Source organism: Macrotis lagotis, chromosome 2 (assembly GCF_037893015.1).
Source record: "Macrotis lagotis isolate mMagLag1 chromosome 2, bilby.v1.9.chrom.fasta, whole genome shotgun sequence".
Classification (NCBI taxonomy): Eukaryota; Metazoa; Chordata; class Mammalia; order Peramelemorphia; family Peramelidae; genus Macrotis; species Macrotis lagotis.
The window spans coordinates 152,010,480-152,017,632 of NC_133659.1; positions in this window are offsets into that span (position 1 = coordinate 152,010,480).

Genomic DNA, 7,153 nt, shown 5'->3' on the forward strand with positions numbered 1-7,153 from the left:
CCTACTATTATTACTATTTTATTTTATTTTAGGTCTTTGTTTTTTTACTTTTTTTGGTTTTTGCAGGGCAGTGGGGTTGCATGTCACACAGCTGGGTGATTGTTGGGTGTATGGGGCCGGATATGGGCTTGGGTGCTCCTGGCTCCAGGGCTGGTGCTCCGTCTACTGCGCAACCTGGCCATACCTACAATTATTACTATTTTTTTAATTTTAATTTTAATTTTTTCTCTCCCCTTTACTGCTCTAGCGAGTCTATTTTTTGGGGGGGGTATTTTGTTTACTCTTAAACAAGAATATTTTATCAATGTATAAAAACATTATTTGTACAAAATGAGAATAAATAAATATTAAATTAATAAGAATTGTAACAAATAATTATAATAGCAATTATAAAAGTAATAGGGGAAGGAAAATAAACAAATACTTAGATTACACTTACTAATATGCCAGACTCCTTTTTAGGAACTTAAACAAACAAACAAACTTTAAGGTTTGCAAATTGCTTTACAAATATCTCAATTGTTTTAGAATTTTGTTCAGTTCTGAGTTCTGCACTTAGAAGGCTTTTAACAATCTAATTTAGAGAGGGGGAATTAGAATGTCAAAGGAATTGGTAAAGATTGAATATAAGGATAGTTAAAGAAACCAAACTCAGACTCATCTCAAGACAGTGGACTAAGTAGAACAATTCAGTTCATAATGACTTCAGCAAATATGAAAGCAAATAGTACCTGACTTAATAACAATCAAGAAATCCAAGGAAAAGACAAAATAAATGCATTTTGGGGCAGCGCAGTGGATAAAGCACCAGCCCTGGAGTCAGGAGTACCTGGGTTCAAATCTGGTCTCAGACACTTAATAATTACATAGCTGTGTGGTCTTGGGCAAGCCACTTAACCCCATTGCCTAGCAAAAAAAATGCATTTTGCCAACTAAGATCCACACAAAAAGATAACCAAAAACCTATGAGTAATAGGGAAGGGATCCAGAGAGAAAAGTCTAGTCTGGGAGTCTAGCTCACAGAAATCTTTTAAATCAGACCTCATAAGAAAATCAGAGAAAGCCTAGAACCTAAAGTTATATACTCAGAGTGTAACCAATGATTTTTATATACTGTAAGTGTTGTTCTCTTGAACCAGGGTTGGGAGTCAACAGAGCTTAGATTGGGAGGGTACTGAGCAGAGTGTAATCTGAATCATAAAGTCTCAATTTAGGGAGCAAAGTTAGAAAGTTATGTAAGCAAAATAAGAATCAGATGTTAAAGGAATATTATGAATCTAGGAACATTCATGACACAGAGTGAAAGACGCATCCCTTACACCTCAAGATTTAAAGAAAAATCACAAATTTGACACAAAGCTCTAATGGAATTCTAGGAAGAAATGAAATTATAGATTCAAAAAATTAAAAATTAGATGAAAGTTCTAGAGGAAAAAATGGAAGGAGAACAAATAACTAAGTACAGGTACAAACCATACTCAAATAAAGACTTGAAGATTAGATTAGACCAGAGATCACTGACTCGATCAGAAAGCAACAAATACTAGAACAAAGTTGAAAGAAGTATCATAAAATGTAAGGTATCTTTCCCCAAGAAGCTGAAGTTCAATAAATTGATGTTACCAGGTCAGGATTAATTGTATTATAGAGTCACACATAAACTAGTGAATATGTCTGTGTATTCTTGGAAATTTTTGAAAAATCATCAACACATCAACACAATATGCAGCTAAAAGGGGAAAAAGACCGATTCTGCAAAAATTAGACTGAGGAATTTGACTTTGAGATCTGGAAATATTCCAGAAAACACACACACACACATGCACATGTGTGCACACACATTTGTGTGTGTGTGTGTGTGTGTGTATGTATATAACATTGTTGAATGCTTAGAAATAGAAATGGGGCAGGTGGAGCAAAGATGGTAGAGAGAAGTCAAGAATTTCCTAAGGTCTCCCAGGTTTCCCTTAGAAACAACATTAATTAAGCAGCTAAACAAATTCTGGAGCCACAGAACCCCCCCAAAGAACAAAGGGAAGCATTTTCCAGCCTCTCTTGGGTGGAATGGAAGTATGCTCAGGATAGGGAATTGAAATTCAGGGCAGCTGGAGTGGTATGGCATGGTGGGGATCAGGTGGGCACCAGTCAGAGATTCTAAGTTACAGGAGAGATCATCAGTGGAAGACTCTGGAGTCCAGGCTCAGCAAATCAATGGAACTGCAAAGCCAACTGGGAGTGCTCCAAAATAGGTTCCCCAGGCCCTTTTGAGCAAGTTGCTTGCATTCTCAAAGTAGAAATTATGTGAGCAGGCCCTTCCCCCAACACAAGAACCTTAAGATAGTGCCCAGTAACACAACTCAGAATGAATTCTTAAGAAAGAGTAGAGAAAAACTGGGACTATAAAGAGTAACTTAGACTCAAGGATGGTCAAAACATCATCTCAGAAGAGGATGGCAGAAAAAGCACTACATGTGAAACTGCAGTGGAGAATATGAATTGTACTCTAGCCCCAAAAGACTTTTTTGGAAGAACTCAAAAAGGATTTTAAAATATCATATAGAAAAATTGATAAAAAATTGCAAGAGAAATTCAACATCTTGCAAAAAGTAGCAAAAAAATTGATGGAAGAAAACAAATCCTTTAAAAATGCAATTGAAAAAATAAAAATGCAATTGGGCAAATACAAAAAGCCAATGGGAAAAGATAACAGCTCTTTGAAAACATAATTGACCAAATGGAAAAGGAGATACAAAAGTTTAATGAAGAAAATAATTCTTAGAAGAATAGACTGGGGCTAGTGGAGACTAATGACTGTATGAGACATCAAGACATAGACAAAATTAAAAAAAATGAAAAAATAGAAAAAAAATATAAAATACCTATTGGCAAAAAAAAACTGACTTGGAAACTAGATCCAGAAGAGATAATTTAAAAATTATTGGACTCCTAAAGTCACAAGTCATGTTGAAAAAAAGAGCCTGGATAATATTATACAAGAAATCATCAAGATAAACTGGCCTGGTATCCTAGAACCAGAGGATGAAACAGTCCTTGAACTAATTCACCAATCACCTCCTGAAAAGAATCTCAAAATAAAAATGCCAAGGAGTATTGTGGCCAAGTTCTAGAATTATCAGATAAAGAAGAAATCCTGTAGGCAACCAGAAAGAAGCAATTCAAATACCAAGAAGCCAGAGTCAAGATTATGCAGGATTTGGCAGCATCAATATTAAAGATTCAAAGGGCCTGGAATATGCTATTCCAGAAACCAAAGGAGCTTGGATTATAACCCAAAATCAACTATTCAGCAAAATTAAGCATACTTTCTCAGGGGAGAAGATAGACATTTAACAAAATAAATGACTTTCAAATTTTCCTGAGAAATAGAAATGGGGACCACTAAGAACCAGCATAAAACTTCACTAGGGAGACATTCTATTCTGATAAACACAATATAAGGGTTTTTTTTTGTTTTTGTTTATTTATTTGATGATTAACATTTATATCAGAGTTTTGCTTTTTCTTGCTCTCTCAATGATAAGAGTTGAAGAAAAGGGAGGAGAGAAAGTAATCTTGAAAAACTCTTTGAAATCTTTGAAAAAAATTTATAAAAGAGCAAGTCATTACATTTGACTATCCTTATAGGCAAGATGGAATATTATAGTCAAACTACTTTACAGTTATGGTTAGATGGATGTAGTATTGTTTGATATGCTTGAACTTAAAATAGAGTCATAAAGGGAATGAAAATCATTTTGGAAATTTAGTGCCCCAGAGAACTATCCTTAAACCTGTACTATTCAACATTTTTAAAAAAATTATAGATATGGATAGAGAAGTAGACATTATGGTTTTGAGATTTATAGATGATATGAAGGTAGAAGGCATAAAGAGGTGTAATCTACAAAGAATTTTTTGAGGGTTAAGAGGTTAGTCAAGTTTAATAAAATTTAATAGAGATAAGTTTTAAATGTTACAAAATGGCTAAAAAAATCAAGCGCTTAAGTTCAGGATTGGAAAGGAGTAGATAATTGCTATAATGGAAATATCCAGGGATATTAATGACTACAACTTTAATAAAAGTCAACAAAATGACAATCAAAATATCTAATGCAATCACAGAATGCAATAGGTGAGTCACAGTATTCAATAAAAAAAACTCTTCTAGTGATGTCATAGAGAACGAAGTCTAACAAGGAAGAATCAGAATTGGAGGTTACCTAAAGAGCAATGAAAAGGTTTGTAGAAGTATGATTAGGCTGTAACTTATTGCCTATATTTATTTGCACAAGAGATCTGGTTTAAAAAATGGCTAGAGAAGATGTGCCAGTGATAGAATAAGACTGAGGTACAACTTATGGAGAGCACACAATATTAAAAGAATAGAATAATTCTTCCAGAGTGTTGAGAGATCACCATGTTGAAGATCCACTTGACCAAAGGGGAATGGATGGGTTGTGATTAGCTTGGTTTGAGTAAGTACTCATATTAGTGAGTGATGACAGACACATTTAACAATTGAAGCCCTGACATAAGTACTCAGAACAAAGGAGATGGGAAAAAACCTGTTGTGTTCTGTCCTGATCAGAGATTTACTGTATTTGCCCTGATCACAATATATAACATTTAGCAAATATGTTTAATTCTGGGCACCTCATTTTGAAAAGCAATGATGCTATCAAATCCAGAGGGGAGCAACCAGGATGGTGAAGGTACTATAAACGTTTCCAAAGGATTATCACTTGAAAATACTGGGGTGGGGTGGGGTGGGGTGGGGAAGCATTTAGTCTTGCAAAGAGATGACTTGTATAAAAAGGTGATCCTAGTATTTGAAAAGTTATGTGAAAAACTTGTTCAGTTTGGCTGCAGAGGGAATGAACAGAACCTACAGACAGCATATATGTGTGTGTGTGTGTGTGTGTGTGTGTGCATGTGTATACATATATACACATAACACATATTCAATTAGGAATGGGCCCTCTCAGGAGATAACAGGTTCACTGGCATTGGAGGTCTTTTCAGAGGAGGCTAGATATCTACTAGTTAGAGATGTTGTAGAGGCTTTCCTTTCTTTCTCTGAGGTTCTTTTCAATTCTGAGATACTGTGAACTCTTTGAAATGTTTAACCTAGAGAAAAGGAGACATGATGGCTGTCTAGAGGTTTTTGAAAAGCAATTGTACAGAAGAGGAACTATATTTATATCACTTAATTATATAGGGCAGGACTAAGAACAATGGCAGTAGTTGTAAAGAACCTAATCTTGGCTTGACATAAAAATAATCTTGCCAGTCATTAGAGCTGCCCCAAAGTGGAATGGGCTGTTTCAGTGCCTGGTGTGTTCCCCATCTTTGGAGGTCTTCTAGCAGGCCCTGGATGAATATGTGTTGAGGATTTAACAGATGTGGTTTTTGCCCCACTGAGGGATGACTAGAAGACCCCCATGACCTTCTGTAACAGAGGTTCTTTGGTTCTTTGATTCTATGAACTAAGGAGATGGGGAGTTGTCAGGTTCCTCCATCAAATTTCATTGAAATCAGCTCCCAGTATGAAATTGCTAAGGAGGAACATATGTGGCAGACAGAAAGAATGATTTAATAATCCTTTGTTCACAGGTTTAAAGTACTTTCAATAGTGTCAAAAACTTCTAAAAGTAGAAAGATTAAAGACACAGCTTACAATGATTTGGAGCAAAACAAATGGTGAATGTGGTTAATAACAGATATATGGACCCTCAAGAATATTAACATAAATAAAAATTCATCATGAAAAATAATTAAATTCCCCATTGTGGCCCAAAATCCAATTCTCTTGGGGACTGAAAAATAATGGGAAGGTTAACACATTTCTCACATTTCTAAGCATGTAATTAATTCTTGCTTACACAAAAATTACATAAAAGCAATCATTTGGAATCTGGGTATAGATGGCACATTGGATGCCAACCTCACTGAAATAGAAAAGCAATCTGGCATTACTGACAATGTTGTCACAAAAATATTGCATTTTTAGGAAGGGAAATTTCTCAGAATTCAATAACCACATGTTTAGCAACTAAATCATGTGTTTGCATATTGTGAGAAAGCAAAAAATACAATCATTTCACTTTTGCTGGTTAACAGGGTCTCTCAGGACTGACTGCATGGAAGCACACTCCCTATTCTTACTTTTTCCTCATCTTCCCCTCTCCTTCCATCTTTTTCCTTTCTCTGTCTCTTTTCTCCTTTTCTGTTCCATCATAGATATTTTTCTGTATTTGTCTTTCTTCTTGTTTGTCCTCTCACTCCCTTTCCCTCTAATTTTTACTTGTTAAAAAGTTACTCTGGATTCTAAGGACCCAGTTCCAAGTTCTTGGAAAAATAAAAATCAGGATATCACTGAGTAGTATAATAAAGAATCGTGGTTTTTATTAGTCTGACTTCAATGATGTTTCTACAGTCTGGGTCTTCACAGTCAGAAGAGAACTATAGCAGTTATCTGAATATTCAATAATTAAGGAGAAAGTACAGGATGATTGTGATTTAACTCCAGGGAATAGATATGATAGGGGAAAAAGAAGATAGTAGAGAATCACCTTATGACTTGCATAATGGATTCCAGATAATGGAATTCCATGGTCATTCATAATAATTGTTCCACTGCTTAATGATCTGCATGTCAATGAGATTCTACTGGAATTCCATTCAATTCTTGTTTGAAAATCAAAACCTAAATCTAAATTCTATATGTGTCCTTGACAAATTTTTGTTAGGTAATGTGACCCAGCAGAGCTAAAAGGTTGGACATTTAAACTTTAATTGGAAAAATCAATCACTCAGCAATGTCATATGACTATAAATCACAGAATACTACCATTTCAGAATACAAAACACAAATAAGTCAAAGGGAATGGTAGATGTTAGTAGGTGTCAATCTTTTTATCAATAGTGACTTAGGATCATAGGAACCTAGATTTAAAGTTGGAAGAGATCTTAAAGTCAGGTCCAAAAGCATTTATTAAGTGAATTATATATTAGACACTGCAAAATTGCTGAAGATATTAATAAAAACAAAAACAGCCCCCCAAAGCCTCAAGGAACAACCTGACCAAGGGAGAAGACAACCTGCAAACAGTGAATATTTACAAACAAATTATTCAGAGGATGATTTTGAGGT